Raw genomic sequence first — 17,313 nt, forward strand, 5'->3', positions numbered from 1 at the left:
TGAGTGTTAAAGGTTCCCTACCCCTGCTCTATACTAAGTGAAAAGAACGAAATGGCAACTTCTAGCCAAAGGAAGAGGTTTTCTAATTTGAACAGTTGGATTTTACAATCATTGGTTCCAGAATCTCATCAAAAAAGACAGAACCCATAAAAAGGTATGACATCACATTTGGCACTGACAAACAGTGCCTTAAATTATAGATTTCTGACTAAGGATGCTTATTTCCATGAACAGTACCACTGTGGGAAAATCTAAAAGAAGCTGTGAGTGCTATTTTACAAGGATCTTCTTGGAAGGCCTGGTTGTGGATGATTTGCCCCGTAGCCAGACTTAGAAAAGACTGTCACAACCATGAAGACAAGTGAGATAGTTTTGAGGTTTTTCTTTAGCAGTGACTCTTCTCCCTTCTTTGGGATCACTGATTCATGGCCATCCAGTTAGAACCAGGACACTCGTGTCAACCCTGGGAGCACAAAGTAGCCATGTGAGGTCTTTTAAATGGATGGATATCTTGCAAGTCACAATGTGCTGGCTCAGCCTTGAAAGGCTGTGCTCATTCCTCCATAGCTTAATTATGGAATGAGATTTTAGCAGCAAGTTGAGAAGAATCTCAGAAGGCCTTCAGTGTGCCCTGGGACAAACAGGATTAAGGAAAACCTTTTTGATGGGGTAAACCTTTAATAGCCTTTGAAGTATATCAGAAGTAACTGTTTACATTGTTGTCCAAAACAGACTTTCTTCTGCTTGAATAATTATTTGATCTATTCTGCACCTTTGGCACCGTGTACTCACTCTCTGAGACCGTTGAAATTTAACCTTGGCATCCTGGTGCACTTGATGTGAGGTTCTCTTTAAAGATTTACATACTCTTCAAAGTATTCTAAGGAAATTGGACACAAACTGAGGAAGGGGATCTAAACAATCTGGAATGGTGATTGCTGGGAATGTCATCTTTATTATATGCACCTAGCACCAAGGAATCAAGCCGGTAAACCATGAATACAGCCCCTGCTGAAACTGGGGATATGACATGGAGAAGATGGAACAATGGAACCAGCCTCTTCTGTCCTTTCCGTCCTCCTCTACCTAAGGCTCCTTCCGCACATGCAGAATAATGCACTTTCAGACTGCTTTCAATGCTCTTTGAAGCTGTGCAGAATAGCAAAATCCACTTGCAAACAGTTGTGAAAGTGGTTTGAAAACGCATTACTCTGCATGTGCGGAAGGGGCCTAAGACAGATGGCAACAACTCTTATGGTGGTCCCACGAGAGTCACTGGCAATAATGTGAGGAGGGCAATCCTGAAGGCACATTCATTTGTCCCCTTAAATGAGGGCATTTTTTGCATTTGGCTTATGGGAAACCATGCTCCTATCCCTGGCCTCCAGCTGAACCCATGCACTTCCAACTGGAATGGAAGGATCAATGGAAATCTTCTGGAAGTTCTTACCTCTGGCACCTCTTTCATCAAGATGGCAGCCACCAAATTTAATGATTACTAATGTACATGCTCCTCAAGCATCAAACTGGCAGCAGAGAATGAATTTAGAGATTGGAATACACTGAGCCATTCCGGAGATGAAAAAACACTGCCTGCCCCCTTGAAAATCTTCACAGCAAAGGGTTGTGGAAGCTCTTCCTGAATTTTCCTGGCCTGTTCCTTGGATATGCTCTCAAGGTAAATTACCTTCACATCCATGGTTGCCAACTGAACTAAGGACACAGATGAGACAGGGGGAATAAAACCCAGTAGTCTTTTTCTACTGTGTTTTGAAACTGGCCAATTTTTTCATTGCTAAAAATTACTTTGGAAAAATTGAAGCTAAGTCGCCTCTACAGAGTCAAGGAAACCCGTGGTTTGCAGGAGAAAGTCCACTCCTTTGTGAGCCAGGTGTTGCTACTATTTCAGAGAAGGGGACCTGCCAGGCTTTTTGGGACATGTTCTAGTCCCAGTATTAATCTTTATAATAAATACATTAACTACTTGAAAAGAACAAATTCCAGCTTTTGTGGGAATTTTGAGAGACAGTATTATATGCATTTTCTGCACAGAGAAACCAATGTAAAAATCACAAGGGAATTACAGGCAAGTCCTAATATAGCATGATCCCATGTGCTGATTTTCCTCTGTTGTACACAGCATTGGGTAGTGGTTAAGAGCAGTGGACTCTAATCTGGACAGCTGGGTTTGATTCCCCACTCCTCCACATGATTGGAAGTCTTATCTGGTGAAAAGTATTTGTTTCCTCACTCCTACCCATTCCAACTTGGGTAGCTCTCTCTGTCAGAGCTCTCTCAGCTCCACTTACATCACAAGGGGAGGTTGTGGGGAGAGGAAGGGAAAGGAGTTTGTAAGCCCCTTTGAGTCTCCTTACAGGAGAGAAAGAAGGGTGTAAATCCAAATTATTCTTCTTCTTCTACATGGAATAAAAACCCTCCACATTACAACCACATTCATTCTCCTGTCCTTTCCACAGTTCCAAACCCAAAGCTATCCCGCCTCCAACTATAGCTCAACCAGATGTCTGCTATTCATCCGTCATGGTTATTATTAACTTGCTATTGAACATCACAGCACAGGCTTCTTACCCCTCTCAGAATTGAACACTTCCCATCCCTGTCTCAATCTATCATAAATCTTTTGGTCTAGCGATAGAAAGGTTAAAAGGCTTGTCAGAGTTGGAAACAGAGAGAAAAGCTATAACTGGTAGCTGCCAGTATACTCAGGAATAAAGAGTGGCTGCTTCTGCTGATGCTGAGCAAGAGCTCTTGTCTAATTAATTGATTGGCTGATTTGCTGCACCAAATTGTTTATGAATTTACCAGATTAAAGCTGTTTGCAATGAACTCACAAAAAATTGGTTGTTCTGGCTATAGAGCCTTACTTTTTGAGTTGCAATGAAATAAGGGATATGTCACATGTTGCAGATCAAGTGTACACATACAACACACAACTGTACAAGATACAAGCACTAAATTGTGATGATAACAGGTCAAGCCTGCTCTATTTTTAGTAAAAGTTAGAACTGAGACAGCCACAGTCAACAGTGGACTTGGGGTCTGAAAAGGCAGAAAGGCCAACTTGGCATGATGTTCACAGCATGTCACCGCGTACAAATGTGTTTCGGTCATGGCAAAGCATCATTTCCCCAAAAACAATTGCCAGGAAGAAACATTCCCTCAGCTGCTCAGAGGCTCACTGGCCTGGCTCATCACATGGTCACAAGCACTATTTGGCTGCCTTTTCACTCTCATTGTATTACTGTGGGAGTTTCCTGCCCTACTTCTCTCAGAGAAACTATTTGCAGGCGGAATGAATAATCCGGCTGCCACTGAAACTAGCCACAAACATCAGAATTTCTCTTTCTCTCGCACACATGCCTGTATTTGTTAGATTTGCTTTGAAGTATGGTTAAGCAAGGCGGAAGTTTAGGAGATAATGCTCTTCTTCAAATTTGGTTTTAAAAGTATCTTTCACTAGTTAACAGAGTCAGTCGCCAACATTCATTTCACACACATCAGTTAAGAATTCTAGTTTTCTTCTTCTCTGCTTTTCTTGCTTTGTTTTTGGCTTTTGTCAGTTTTGCTGTTCTCACTATTATATTCTTACTCATTTCAGATGAGCTCATTGTAACCTGCCACAGTTAATCTGGTTGCTCTGCTGGAATCAGATATGGAATCAGATAAACCACCCACAAGATAATGTGACCTAGAGTGCCGATTCAGCATCATTCTGGATTAAAACTGCAGTCTGGACATTAACTGTGGTAAGGGCTACAGTCTTTGTTTGAGAATTCTTTTTGCTGTACACATAAAATACATGTGAATGGGAAGATGTACTACTTACAAACCATAACCAAATGATGAATGCCACGTGAATTACTAATACTAAAATGGAGATTCATACTGTGATCCAAAGAGCTTTGTGAGGAAGCAGAAAGCACTTCTGCACATGCATGGCTACTGGATTTCCTTTCCAGCTCACATTAAACTGAATGTTGTTCTAGTTAATGTAAAGAGGACTTTAAAAGTCTAGGTGAATGTATGGAATATCACACATGGCCCTTCTGATCCCAGTCGTACTTTTCATTACAGCTTTTAGGTTTACAAAATTTTGCATCAAAAGTAGCAACTACTTTTAGAAGAGACTAGAGAAATCATTTCTCCATAAGCATAAAGCCTGTACATAACAACTATACTTTAAGTTATTAAGTGTACTTATTCCACTACGCCACCACTTTTAAGGGAACACTGGAACCAGTACAGGAACCAAATCACTCATAAGCTCAATCATAACAATAAAACCCCCCCCCCCCCCCCCGGCCAGAGATCTGGTCATAAGACATGGACAGACTGAGCAGTCATCATGAGATGCATATGAGATCAGTGCACAGCATGATCAAGCATTTCATACTTGGAAGCAGCTGCAGCTATGAGTAAACTTCATAACTGCTGACAAAACATGATCTGACACACAAACCTTCTCTGGAACATTACACTGTGCAGAAAATACATGAGGTCCTCATACACGCATAGCTCTCCAACGAACAAGTAGCCAGAATTACCCTTGTTTATTGCACGGGTTTAATGCAGGACTTAATATGACAGATACTCTGTGTATCTTGAAGGGTCCTTTGTATTCCTAAAGACAAGACAACCTATTTCCTAAGACCTTGAGACTAATTCACAAGACACTTTTCCTTGGCTTAATCACTGCTGCGGAATTGATGTTACATCAAAAGAGCAATAGAAAGCCTATTGTAGACAATGCATGCATTGTGTACTCATTATACAATGTGAAAAAGATTTAGCCACAATAACATCTAAGTTAGACTATGTAATATGCTATAGGTCAGTGATGGCAAACCTTTTTGAGTGCCCAAACTGCAACCCAAAACCCACTTATTTATTGCAAAGTGCCAACATGGCAATTTAACCTGAATACTGAGGTTTTAGTTTAGAAAAAATGGTTGGCTCCGCCTCCGAGGTGTCCGTTACTCAGGAATAAGCTTGGTGGTAGTCGGTGGCTTTACTTTGAAGCAACCATGGAACTCTTCCAATGGGTGAATCACAACCCTAGGAGGGTTTACTCAGAAACAAGCCCCATTGCCAGCAACCGAGCTTACTCCCAGGTAAAGGATCATGCTTTAGTTCTTCACATGAAAATCAGTGGGGTTTAACAGCACTTAACAGGGTAACCTACACTGCTTCCCCAAAACTAGGTCTTAGGTTCAATGCTAATAATTGAGCAAAGCGGCCCAGGCCAGCCTAGATGTGTGTGTGTGTGTGGGGGGGGTATTCTGTTTGTGCGTGCCCACAGAGAGGGCTCTGAGTGCCACCTCTGGCACCCGTGCCTTAGGTTCGCCACCACTGCTATAGGTCGTGCTCTTTTCAAATGGTGTCAAAAATCAGACCTAGTTCAGAATTCAGCATTTTTTGGTGAGCTGTTCTAGGCAAACTGGCTGCCAGTTTGTTTCCAGATAAAAGTTAAAGTGTTTGTCACATTTAATGCCCTCAGTGGGTTCAGCAACTCAGAGCCCCCATATGGGATGATCTCATGCCCCAGAGGCTTTGCATACAGAACAGCGGAAATTCGTTCCTTTGTATCTCGAACTCCAAAGTCTCAAGCAGCTAAAGCTGGGAAAAGTTTTGCCTTCCTAAGCTGTTGCTGTTGCCAATCAGAGGAGACAATATGAAGCTAGATGTACCAATTGTCTTAATATAAGACTCGTTATCATACAGCTATGCACTTCTTCTTTAGAATCCTCCACTGTCAAAATTTTCAGTAGGATTGCCAAGCTTAAGGAAGTCTCTTCTAAGAGAAAATTTCCCCGCACTCTTGGCATTCAGATGCCAGGACAGCCTTTGGCTGATTTATCTGTAGGTGCTGTATTTTATCCTACGTACTGATTTCTCTCCCATTTATCTCATGAAACTGATTAGTTCTGTAATGGATTTAATTTTATTCATATGCTTTAACCAGCATGATTTGTTCTAAGTCATAGCTGTTGATAACCACCTTGCTGATCTTCTAAAGTCATAAGGTAAAATAAAAATACTTTCAATAAATAAATACATGCATGCCTCTCAATGATATCATTAAAATACTGAGCAGAAATACACAAATAAAAAATATTGCGAACTATGATGACATCTTTTTAATTCTTTTGTGTTTGACCGGGTCTAGGAAGATCAACAATTTGGCCTTCACCTTGCCCACATGCAGTCACTATATGCAACATCTTCAGATCCTAGCCTTAAACCAGTGTCACTTTGAAACAGACCAAAAGAAAGTGGAATCCCCACAAAGTTGGAAACGCCCAATCTGCCTCTCCTTTCTCTGCTATAAACAGGATGAAAAGACAGGATGTAGAAGGAAACTTAGTTTGATCGGGATTTCCTGTTACACACACAGTGAGCATCAGATCACTCCCTCTTGTGCCTGAGCAAACAATTCAAGGAAGCATCAAGTCCAAGGTACCAGAAGCGGGATCTCGGGCATCTAAGTTTCTCCAACATTTTTCACAAAATGGACAATTACTACACACATTATAACAACAGAAGCTTGCAACACTCATCGAAACACTGGAGGTGAGGCACTATTTCCGATAACCTAGTCTATTTAGTAGTGCTTTACAGTAGGCACTTAATAGTCTCCTTTAGTTTAATGCCAAGTGTTATGGTACTTTTTGCTGTACGTGTCCGGTTGAAATTGGACCGAGACCGCCAACTCATTTCTCATGAAATGCGAACAGATGGCAGCAACTGTGAGTCAGGCAGAATTCTGTGTTTACTTGCATGCTGATGCACAGATGTGCTACCTCCAGCCACAGAGCATGGCAAACTGCTGGCTCTCAATGCCAACACACAAGAAAGACCAGAGCTCTCCCCCCCTTCTTCTTATACACAAACACCAAGAACAAACATTCAATCACACAAACCAGCATAATAACCAGCATTCCACCACCTCTTTAAAATTTTCGAGGCAGCTGGAATCTTTAGCCTGTGAAAAGAACTTAGCTGTATCTCTGAACACTATTAATTACCACACAAGTTTCCCAATACAGTAAACTACTATGAGGCTATTGTATACATTAAACCATTAACTCTAAAAGCATAATGACAACTGTGGAGGCTTAAAACTTAGCTATGCTTTTGAGACAACTCCTTTTAAAATACTTGTTATGAAAACTTCAGGGCTTGCGAACAGGACTTTTCTCTCCTCAAAAGTGTGAAAACAAATCTTAGGTTGCATCCACACAATTATTCATCAGCTATGATCTCACACCCCCACCTCATTCCAGCTGTAGCCTATGGATATTTTTGAATCAAACTCCCAATCATATCCAGCTGACAACTGCCAATCATATCCAGTTCACAACAAAAGCTATCTGTTGCTGATTTTTTGTGGAGACATGTTTGTTCTGAAAGAGCTACTTTAACAAAGACTTTAACAAAGATGTAGCCTAGAAGCTGAAGATTCTAGGGGGGTGTGCGTGTGCGCGCGCGCGTGTGTGTGTGAAATCTGTACAATTTGACAAACACAGTTATAGTATCCAGATGAGTACCCCCCCATAACATTATAACTCAGACAGGACCTGATAGATCAACTTTACCACATTTACTCTTGAACACATTACAGACAGACTTGAGTTTGGATTTCATAATCCCATTTTTGTAAGGTCTCATAATTGAAAAGTCATGTATTTTTACCAGGCCTTAGACCACAGTATTACATTTTAACCCCACCATTCTTCAAGGAGTTCAAGGACGATTGCATTGGTCTTCCTCAATAACTCTGCAATGTGGGTTAAGCTGAAAGAGAGTGACTACCACGAAGTGAGCTGAGCAGAGATTTAAAGCTGAGTTTCCCCAATCTTGAGTTCAATGTCCTAGCTACTGCCTGTTTTAAATGGTATGAAGTACAGATAGCTGCTTTTGCCATGGAATATTTTTAGGGCATTGTGGTTTAGTTACATCAATTTTTAAAATCTTCATTCCAATCCAATAAATATTCCTTGGAAATAACTTTTTGGTTCTGTTGAGGGCCTTCAAACTGGAAGTCCCACTTCCAGTTTCAACTGTTATCCAAAATATCCTGTAAATATTTAAGGTATTTTTCTCCAACTGAAATCAGAGTACTTGAAAACATATTGCTCAGATTTAGAATGCCTAAACGGAAATTTTCACAATAATTCAGTTCAACTGGTTTGCACTAAGAAAGAAAACAAGAGGGCTCCACAGTTAACCAGGAAATTAAAAACGTTGTTTTGCACACAGATTTGTACAAGCTTCAACAGTATGTAACTGGCTAGACAGTCATCTAGGGAATAGGGCTAGCAGTAATCAATCAAAATGTCACATTTGACAAGTGCAAGTCTAAATCATGTTTCAAGTTCTCAGCCTGGCATGAAATGCCCATAACCTCTGATAGTTTTAAAATGACTTGCCCTAGTTAGACAATATTCTCCTATTTAACTGACTTGAAGGCATTTCCTATTATCACATGGGAAATTCATCTATCTGCACATCTTTTCGCAACTTCTACTGATATATCGAGGTCTGGCTGGGATTTATTTGCAAGATTCCCAATCAAGAGGTGAGATGCATGCTGCCATTTTCACTTATTTTCTATACTGTAAAACTGTAAATCTTACTCTGACCAGTCTTATGCCTTCCATGATTACTTTTTCAAATTTATAGAAAATGGCACAAAAGGATACAATATGGGAAAGGTAAACAAGATCTAACCCAGAGGAAGGGCAACAAAGAAACATTTGGCATATATTGAAAAAAAGGAACATGTGAAAATAAAATAATATGATGTGTATTAATACTTCTATGTAATATTTATGCACAAAGAGAGAGAGAAAAGCTTACTTTCTTTCTGTTTCTGGGGTAGATACAACACTGCTGAAGCCAAGGGATTCCTGTAAGAGAAGATTTGTGAGTCTGAGTTTAGAATGAACAACAGCAGGCTTTGTTATCTGACTTGTGGAGAATACCAAAATGATGGCAAACCCCAAAATAGATCATTGCATCCATTGTGCTTACTTCAATCTGGGATCGCAGCTGTAGAGATGTGGAGCTGGCATCGCATTTCTCCTAGAAAGGAACAGATGTCAAGTAAATGTAACATCCAAGTCTGGCAGCACTGACAGGCAAAGCAAAAGCAAACAGCAAGGGGAAAGAGGATTAAAAACAGGCATCAGGATGGAGACTGGGCAATTAGGAAAACATTGGACTGTCTCAGTCCGAATGGATCAAAGAGCTGATTAGAAATCAATCCACAAAACTATATACATATGGACTCTAAATTGATTTAAAGGAAAGCATAAGATGAGTACATGTTCTTGGTAAAAATATCAATGCCTACTATGTAGCATTTCATTAGAATTGCCAAGCTCTACTTTTCTTTTTTCGCGTATTTCTATCTATTGCCTTGTATTTTCTTAGGAAAAATAATGCAAGTTATCCTGCAATATGCTAAAACAGCCACTAGATGGCTCTATGTGGCCTACAGCACCAAATATTACATTCAAGGGTAAAGAAACAAGGGTAAATATTGATAAACAACTTTCCTGTACAGAAAGCCCCCTGGCATCAAACTATTTTCACTTTCACTTTGGTTAAATTCTGTTTGCATGCTTATTACTGCTAGCACAACGAGATTATTTCCTTTTGTCTTGGTGACTTCCCTCCTCTTCCTTCCATGGAAATACCCAGATAACTTTTTTTAAAAAAGGCCAAAGAGATCAAAAATTTACAGTCAATATTGCACTTACACTTTAATCTCTCCTGTTTCTGCTGGCAATATAATTTACAGTTTGAGGACTCAGTCTTCCAATTTTGCATCACATTTTATTACAACATAGGCTCATTATGAATGGAACGCTTTCCTAGAGGCTCTACGCGGTGCAGTGGGGTCGTAGTGGGGTCTCTGTGCATTTCTCTGTTTACACATGAGGAGGTACCCCACTACCTGCTGAGTGGCTTGCTTGCCCCCACTTCCAGATCACTACCGACAGTCACAAGATTGCCAGCTTTGTTAAATTGTTTAAATTGCTGTTACATTGATATTGCTGTAATTTTGAAACAACAGAAGCAGATCCAGCCATCACATGAGGGAGAAGACAGGCTCGCCTTGGTGGAGATCTTTCTCTCTGCTCTCTCCTGTGGGGAAGTTGGCTGCCAGCTCTGTTCTGCTGGTGACAGAGCAAAGCGGCTCTGCCCGGGTTTTCCCTCACTGCTGCCACCACCTCTCCCTCCTCTCTTTCTCTCTGACAGTTCTCTCTCTGTCCCTCCCCCACAGAGCAGGGAGTGAGCCGAGGGTGGGGACATGGAAGTAGTGGAAACCCCAAAAATGGGGAAAACATCGAGGTTTCTCCACTCTCAATAACTGCGGGGCTTTTGCGATCTGTGGTGTAATAACACAGAGTATGTCTGCAAGGAAACCTCTGCCATAAAAGAAACATTTCTGCTCTGCTGGATAGAGCAGCAGTGTATAATGGACCATAACGTGTTAAATAAGTTAATTACATACTTTATAAATGACAAATATTACTATAATTATCAATTATTATGACTATTATCATTAGCAGACTGTCCACTGCCTTATCTGTAACCCTGGCCAAAAGTAGCCCTTTCCCCCCTCTTTTCTTCAGTTTTCAGCTGGCAACAGTTCACCATTACAACTATATAAGCACCATAGTTTTAGAGCATGGCTTCCAGATCAACAGGGAAGACACACCATGGCTCTCTGACATCAGCAGCCATTAGCTCAGAACATTTTGCCCCTTTTGTCAAGCCTGAGTTAAGAGGCAGAACTGGTGTCTATAACAAAAACCACTATATTTTCTTCATGTAAGGGGAAATACATTTGGAAGCTGTCTTTCAAGTAGAATGAGGCAGCTTCATCAACTAAAATCTGTTATTATCTTCTCATTCTCAGCTTTAGAACTCTCTCCCTTACTTGCACTGAAAAAGCAGTGGAAAGGAAGAATGATAAGCACAGACATGTGTCAGTACTACAGAAAATAAACAGAGACTCATGTGACTCATGGGGAGGGAATCCCATCTTCCTCTCCATCACTTACCTGCCCTCAGCTCCACTGCCTCCTCAGTCCTGGCTGATGTGGCAGCTCAGACTCGCACTCCTTTCCTCATAGGCAGACTCACAGGGAGGGGAATTTAGGTCACCCCCCTCCGGTGGCATAGCGCCAATGGGGTGGGGGGTGTGACCCCCTGGGTGCGCGCCTCAGCGGGGGCGTGGCAGGGGCATTCCGGGGCGGGGTGGGTGCCGCTGTGGCAAGGGTGCAGGGCGCGTGCGTGCCCCGAGCGCAGTTCCCCCTCGCTCTGCCCCTGCCCTTCCTGTTCCCCCTCTCTGTCTAGCTGCCTGCCCACTCTCCTGCCCATCTTGTCACCTGCTCCCCACTTCTACGCCCATCAGTCTGTTCCTTCTCCCCGCTGCTCTGTGGTGGCTCCTTCTGCTCTGTGATGGCCTCTCCTCCAATGTCTCCACAAGAGGAGGTGTTGCCAGACCAGCCCACGATGGGTGGGTGGGGCTCTGCTTTATGACAGTGATGCCTCTACCCATCCTGCCAACCTCTTGGGGTGTCCAGCAGCCCAGTGCCAAAACGGGAAGCACATTCCTTGCATTGGCTTAGTGTACCCACAAGGTAAGAACTTGTCTGGACTTCCCCTCTCCAAATCAGCCTTGCATAGTGCCTTTCTCACACCCTTCCTGAAGGGATTAAATGAACACAACATTCCTGTCCTGAACAGTGTTCCCATCTCCAGCCCTGGACTTTACATCCCTGCCGATGCAGACTTGTTAATGTATTTGCCCCAAGTGTTTTTGCCCAGTGTTGTATTAACTCAATGCTTCTTCCTCTAACCTCTCTAGTGACCACCTCATTTGCATTGTAATTGTTCTATAGCTGTAATTTCATGCTACCTACCCCTTTGCAGACACTCCCAAGCTTGGAAAATCAGACTAATGACTCAACCCATTAAATTAACAACCTAACACTTAAGGTTGATGTCTGTCTCTTGTCTCCCCTCAGGAGAACATGAAATCTCCTTTGTCCTGGGAGATTAAGCTCTCTTAGCATGGCTATAGGGCCTGATCTCCCTATAAAGTAGGCTCTCACCCAACACTCAGTGTCCAGTGTGTCTGGACTGCTGGCATGACCACACTGTTCTGCCCAGTACTTCTGAGCCCGGAAATGGTTCAGTGGCTGCTGCATGCCATCTGCTTTCTACCCTGCTTCCCTGGAGCCCAGTACAGGTCGCCACACTCTGCTTCACAGACCCAAAGACACTTCAGGACCTGGTACAGTATCACCCCTAAGAATTCCCCCAAGTCCCCCGCTATTCCAAACCTATCCCCTCAAAACTGTTTACATCCCAGGACTGCATGTGTGTTCTGCTGCTTTGATTATTGTGTTCTTGTGTACCCCTATTATCCCTAAATAAAATTGTTAAACTTTACACATTCTCTTGAGGAATTCCTTGCAAAGTATACATAGCCAACAAAGATCTCGAGCTTGCCTGGCCTTTTGCTAAGCCAAGAGTCTGCTCTTGCTAACTTCCCACCATTTCGGGTTACAGTGGGGTCGATATTGCCTGGCTGACAGAAGAGCATTTGTGAACATGGGGGCCTTCTGCAAGTCACCTGACCCTGACTATTACTAGGCTTTGTCCCAGTGGGTCCTCCCTCAAAGGCCGAAATAATTCTGAAAATGGTCCTGCTCCTTCCCAATGCCTTTTACTGACAGAAACCAATCCCTAAAGGCTGGCAAAACTGTTGTGGTTGCCTACCAATGGCCACTGAGGGCATTCATTTCTTACCACTATAGGAGCTGATGCTGCTTCTTTTTAAAAAAATCAGATTTTTCTGCACACCTAGGGTATTTTTTAGGTTTGCCGAGATTTCTGTCCTCTCTGTCCATGGCTGCAATCTTTGGATTTAAACGTCCACAGATCCGGCCATGTTGAGAATTAGATGTATTCATTTAATATTTAATACATTCTAATATTTAATACCATATTCTCTACAATTTTTTGCCTGAGATGGTTTTCAAAACAATAGCTGAGTAACACTATCTTCTCTTCCTTAGTTTCAGGATCTTCACAGAAAAACAGACTTTTGTGTAACGTGGTTTGTAATTTCCTGCTTGAACTTTGTATAATGGTTAGCATAACTTCAATGAATTTGCAGGAAGAAACCAGAATAGCCCACACAGCCCTATAAGATCACATGGAAAGACAGGTTCAGTCTGTCCTCTTGGACGACAATGAGGAGTTTTTGCAAACAGAGATTAGCAGAATAGGAAGTAATAAAACAAAAACATGAATAGTCGCAAAAAAATAGTTCCAGCCTCTTTATTCGTCCTCTACCACCTCCTTCCCAGCACAATGATTTGCCATATAAAACAGATGTATGTAGGCCCCACTTCCTTCATCAGTCTGATATTCAAACAGAAGCCAAATGAGCTTTCCAGCTGGAAAGGCAACAGGAACACTGCAAGGTACTCCCATGAGCGCGCCTCATGACACTGAGGTCCGAAAGGAAGGAAGCAGCCGTGGGCCTAGGCAGAACATGGCTTAATTGTGCCAGCTTCTTCTCCCCTATCCAATGACACAGAAAGAAAAGACAGGGAACATTTTACCAGTCACCAAAGCTGCGTACAATTAGAGAGCAGACCCTGCTGGGTACTTACTACACACACCCTGGCTTTGAATCTGTAAAAATGTTTAGCTTTGCCTTGTTTATTCGGTATTTAAAGAAAAGTTGTGCTGCAAATGTTTTGCAACTGAGATGTTTAGAAACTAACATCCCCTTTTCATCTCTTCTAAGGGATAATTTGGTTATCCAAGCAGACTGCAAAACGAGAAACTGCACAGTAGGTTCCATTGTCAATCGAAGGTGGAGAGAGTCCCCCCACCAATCCTGAATTCTCCTAGGGAGAGTACCAGCTGCATCCTGTGTTTAACAAAATCCAGATTCTACTCTGCCTCACTTCTCTTATTTATGCTATGAGCAACTTCTCTCATCCCTGTCTATAAAAAGCCACACTGTTCTTTGGAAACTTTGAGGGGGAAAAGCAATCAACATCTTCATTTAGAATTTCAAACAAATCACATTTTGTTGACAAACAAGTAAAAGCATTGTTAAGGACTCTGGACCAATGGGGTGCAGTTAGATTCAGGTTTGAATCCTATTTAAATGCTTGGGATCTGATTGCAGCAGCAGGACTGTATGGTGGAAATGAAGAAACTTCACTTATTAACGTTTCAATTCATAAACAAATTAAAGATTTACTCTTGCCAAAAGTTTTTAAGGGGTCTGTTTTGAAAGTCTATATCCAACTCTTATAGTATGAAGCAAGCACTTGTGTCAGATCTTTGTTATTTTAAAGAACATTAACTTTTGAAATGCCTATGTTGCATTTCCTATATTACAGACTACTATTATTGTGGAGCCTTAATTTGCCACACTGGATGAAGTTCATTTGCCTCCTACTAAAAGAGTTGCAAGGCCATGTTAAGTCCAACCATTTTACTACCTACTGTTCGCTTATCAGTACTGAGAAGCAGCCTTTTATTTTACCTCAGGAATTAACCAAGCATTGGATTATGCTGAAGAGCATCATGCAGCACACTGACTGTATGATGATAAAACATGAATTCTAGTAACTGGATCTGTATCACGACATGAAAATATAGAAGGATAATTTATCACACTTCAATTTTAGACTGCATTATTTGTTCAGGGGCATGCTGATTACAATTGATTGCTAGTGAGTTTATATCCTGCCCTTCTTCCAAGAAGTTCAAAAACAATGGTTTTAAACTCATGAGAATCTTACAAGCTGACAAGACTCAGAGATTTGCCCAGTGCTACGCAGACAACTTCATGACTCAGCAGGTTGGAAGCCAAATTTCTCCAGGCTTGGCTCAATGTCCTTTTCTACCACACTTGCACTGTGTGGATAAGATACATAAGGGGCCAATGTTGTCAGCCACTTTGGGTCCACACTGGGGAGAAAGGCTGCATGTGGAGAAATTAATTTTTCTTCAGAGATTTGAATGGAGTGAAAACTTTACCAGGAGTTTTAAAAAGTTTTTTCTCTCTTGGCAGATTGCCATCATTCAACCACCTTTTGGAAATGCTAACAGGTGTAGCTAGGCCAGAGTGCGCCCAGATTACACTCTGGCTTTTTCACACACACCCCCGCAGCATCTCCCCCGCAGCATCCCTCCCCTCCCCTCACAGCACTTCATTTCTGTAGTCGTACCCACGAGGTCCCAGGGAAGAGACGACACGCGGAGATTTCATCTGGTGGAGAGAGCCAGCAAGCAGGAAGCGCGGGATCCCGTGATCCTGGCAACTCTGCCGTGCGCTCGCCCTTCGCACCTTTTATTAGGGTTTCAATGGGGGCGTGTAAAAGGGGTCGGGCAGGCGGGAGAACGGGAGGTCGGGAGATCGGGAGAGCGGGAGATCATCATGTGATGCATGATCTCATCGGGCTGCTACGTGCGGGAGGAAGCATCCATGTCTGGGCCTAATCTTCACCCGAGGGCAGGAGCCTTTGTGTCCCTTTGTGTGGGACACCTGGTGACCGCGAGTCAGGCAGTTCATGACCCGCGACTCATGGGGGAGCGGGGGTTGGGGGAGCGTGTGCGCCCGGAAGGCCGTAGCCGGCACCGGCATGCCTAGCGCTCCTTCTACGGTTCTGCCGGGTTCGCGGGCTCACCCCTACAATTTCACTTACTTTTAGGAAAGGAGCAGGCCAAAGAAGCCTGCCTGCGTTGCCTGGGCCTGGTGGGAACTAAATGTAGTTCCCACCAGGCCCAGGCAACGCAGGCAGGCTTTTTTCTCTGGGATGTTCCATTCCTAAAAGTAAGTGGGGGGTGCCGCAGAAGGGGGGCGCCGTGGGGGGGAGTGCGGGGGCGCAGGGGGATTTTTCTGCCCCCCACGTGACCAGAATCAGTGCACCCGGTGTGTTGCGCACCTCCCCGCCCCCTGGTGGCTTTGCCACTGTAGGAGGCTCCAAGGTGAGGCCTCGGAACTGTGAAGGGAAGATAGGAATTCTAACCCTTATAGTGACAATTCATACAATGGCCAGGTGGTGGCAGTGGTTGAACTGAAAGAGGAAAACAAAAACCCCTCCCTCCAGGTGTTGGGAAAGCCAGGTGGGTGACACATAACAGATAAGAGACCTTGGATGGCCACTGGTACTAAACACCTCAGAGGGCAGAGCAGAATACAACCTGCAGGTTAGAGCAGGGCTGTCCTGCCACACTGGGTATCTATCAATCAATCAGTCAATCAATCAACCTATTAAGCAAATTGTAGTGATTCCCCTTCACTATGTTTTGTTATATATTGCATCTAATACTGCTATCGTTGCTTGCATCTTGCTGTAAAGCTTTGAGAAGTGTTGATTGCCCACAATCTGGGCAGCCTGCCACAGGCTAACCCTCTATGCTGCCAGATTACCAGACCTCCTACCTGTTTGTCATTAGCTTCCTGCTGGTGTGACTCTGACCATGGCAAGTATTTAACCACCCCTTGGATATCAGCATCTGACACTTCCAGAATCACATTTCCTAACCCTGACTTTTAAGTGCTCTCTTTCCATTTATAACATTTGCAATTTGGCAGGTAAATTAGCTAAGAAGAGACTTTGGTTCTTGTTACTCTTAAAAAAAAACTTCAGGAATTTTTTAATTAACACTCAATATCAACTTAGGCCAGTTATTTGAAGGAAAGTTACAAGCAAGTTATATAAAATCTTTACTATTCACTGGCAACATCAGAAGCTAAATTAGTTGCCACAGCTGAGAAAACTGTGCATTTCTGCACAAGCTAGAGAGATGTGTTCACAGTGAAAACATTTTCTAGCATGAAGTTGACAGGGCTACAAACCAAACAGGATTTTTTTCATGCAGGATCATATTAATTTAATATGCAAGGGAATGTCCTGCCTATAACACAAAGGTTGCTCCTGTGGGAATACATCCTGTATATGAAATTTTTGATTGTCACTTCAGACACATTACAGATTCAACAGAACGGGTCCATTGGATACTCACCATGAAGGGGCCTTCTCCTGGTAGGTTAGGAAGACATCTTGCTGGGTGATTCCCACCCTTCTTCTGTCAGATAACTCAGCTCCATTTTGTCTCAGTATTTGACTGACCAAGCAGTCCCTAATAAGACTAATAATAGTAACTATAACAATAATAGAAACAACCATAACAGGAAGCAACATATAACAACTTAGAGGAAAAACACAACACTAA

General features: G+C 42.7%; 1 protein-coding gene across 1 annotated transcript in view; it reads right to left on the reverse strand.

The window, feature by feature from the left end:
• Positions 1-9,172, reverse strand: part of SASH1 (SAM and SH3 domain containing 1) — an 87,441-nt gene extending 78,269 nt beyond the window's left edge. Inside the window, exons 1-2 of the mRNA XM_048489068.1 lie at positions 9,055-9,172; positions 8,881-8,930 (exon numbers count right to left, since the gene is read on the reverse strand). The gene's annotated coding sequence lies outside the window, so the exon portion shown is untranslated. The remainder of the gene's footprint in view (positions 1-8,880; positions 8,931-9,054) is intronic.
• Positions 9,173-17,313: the final 8,141 nt, after the last annotated feature.

Source organism: Sphaerodactylus townsendi, linkage group LG01, assembly GCF_021028975.2.
Source record: "Sphaerodactylus townsendi isolate TG3544 linkage group LG01, MPM_Stown_v2.3, whole genome shotgun sequence".
Classification (NCBI taxonomy): domain Eukaryota; kingdom Metazoa; phylum Chordata; class Lepidosauria; order Squamata; family Sphaerodactylidae; genus Sphaerodactylus; species Sphaerodactylus townsendi.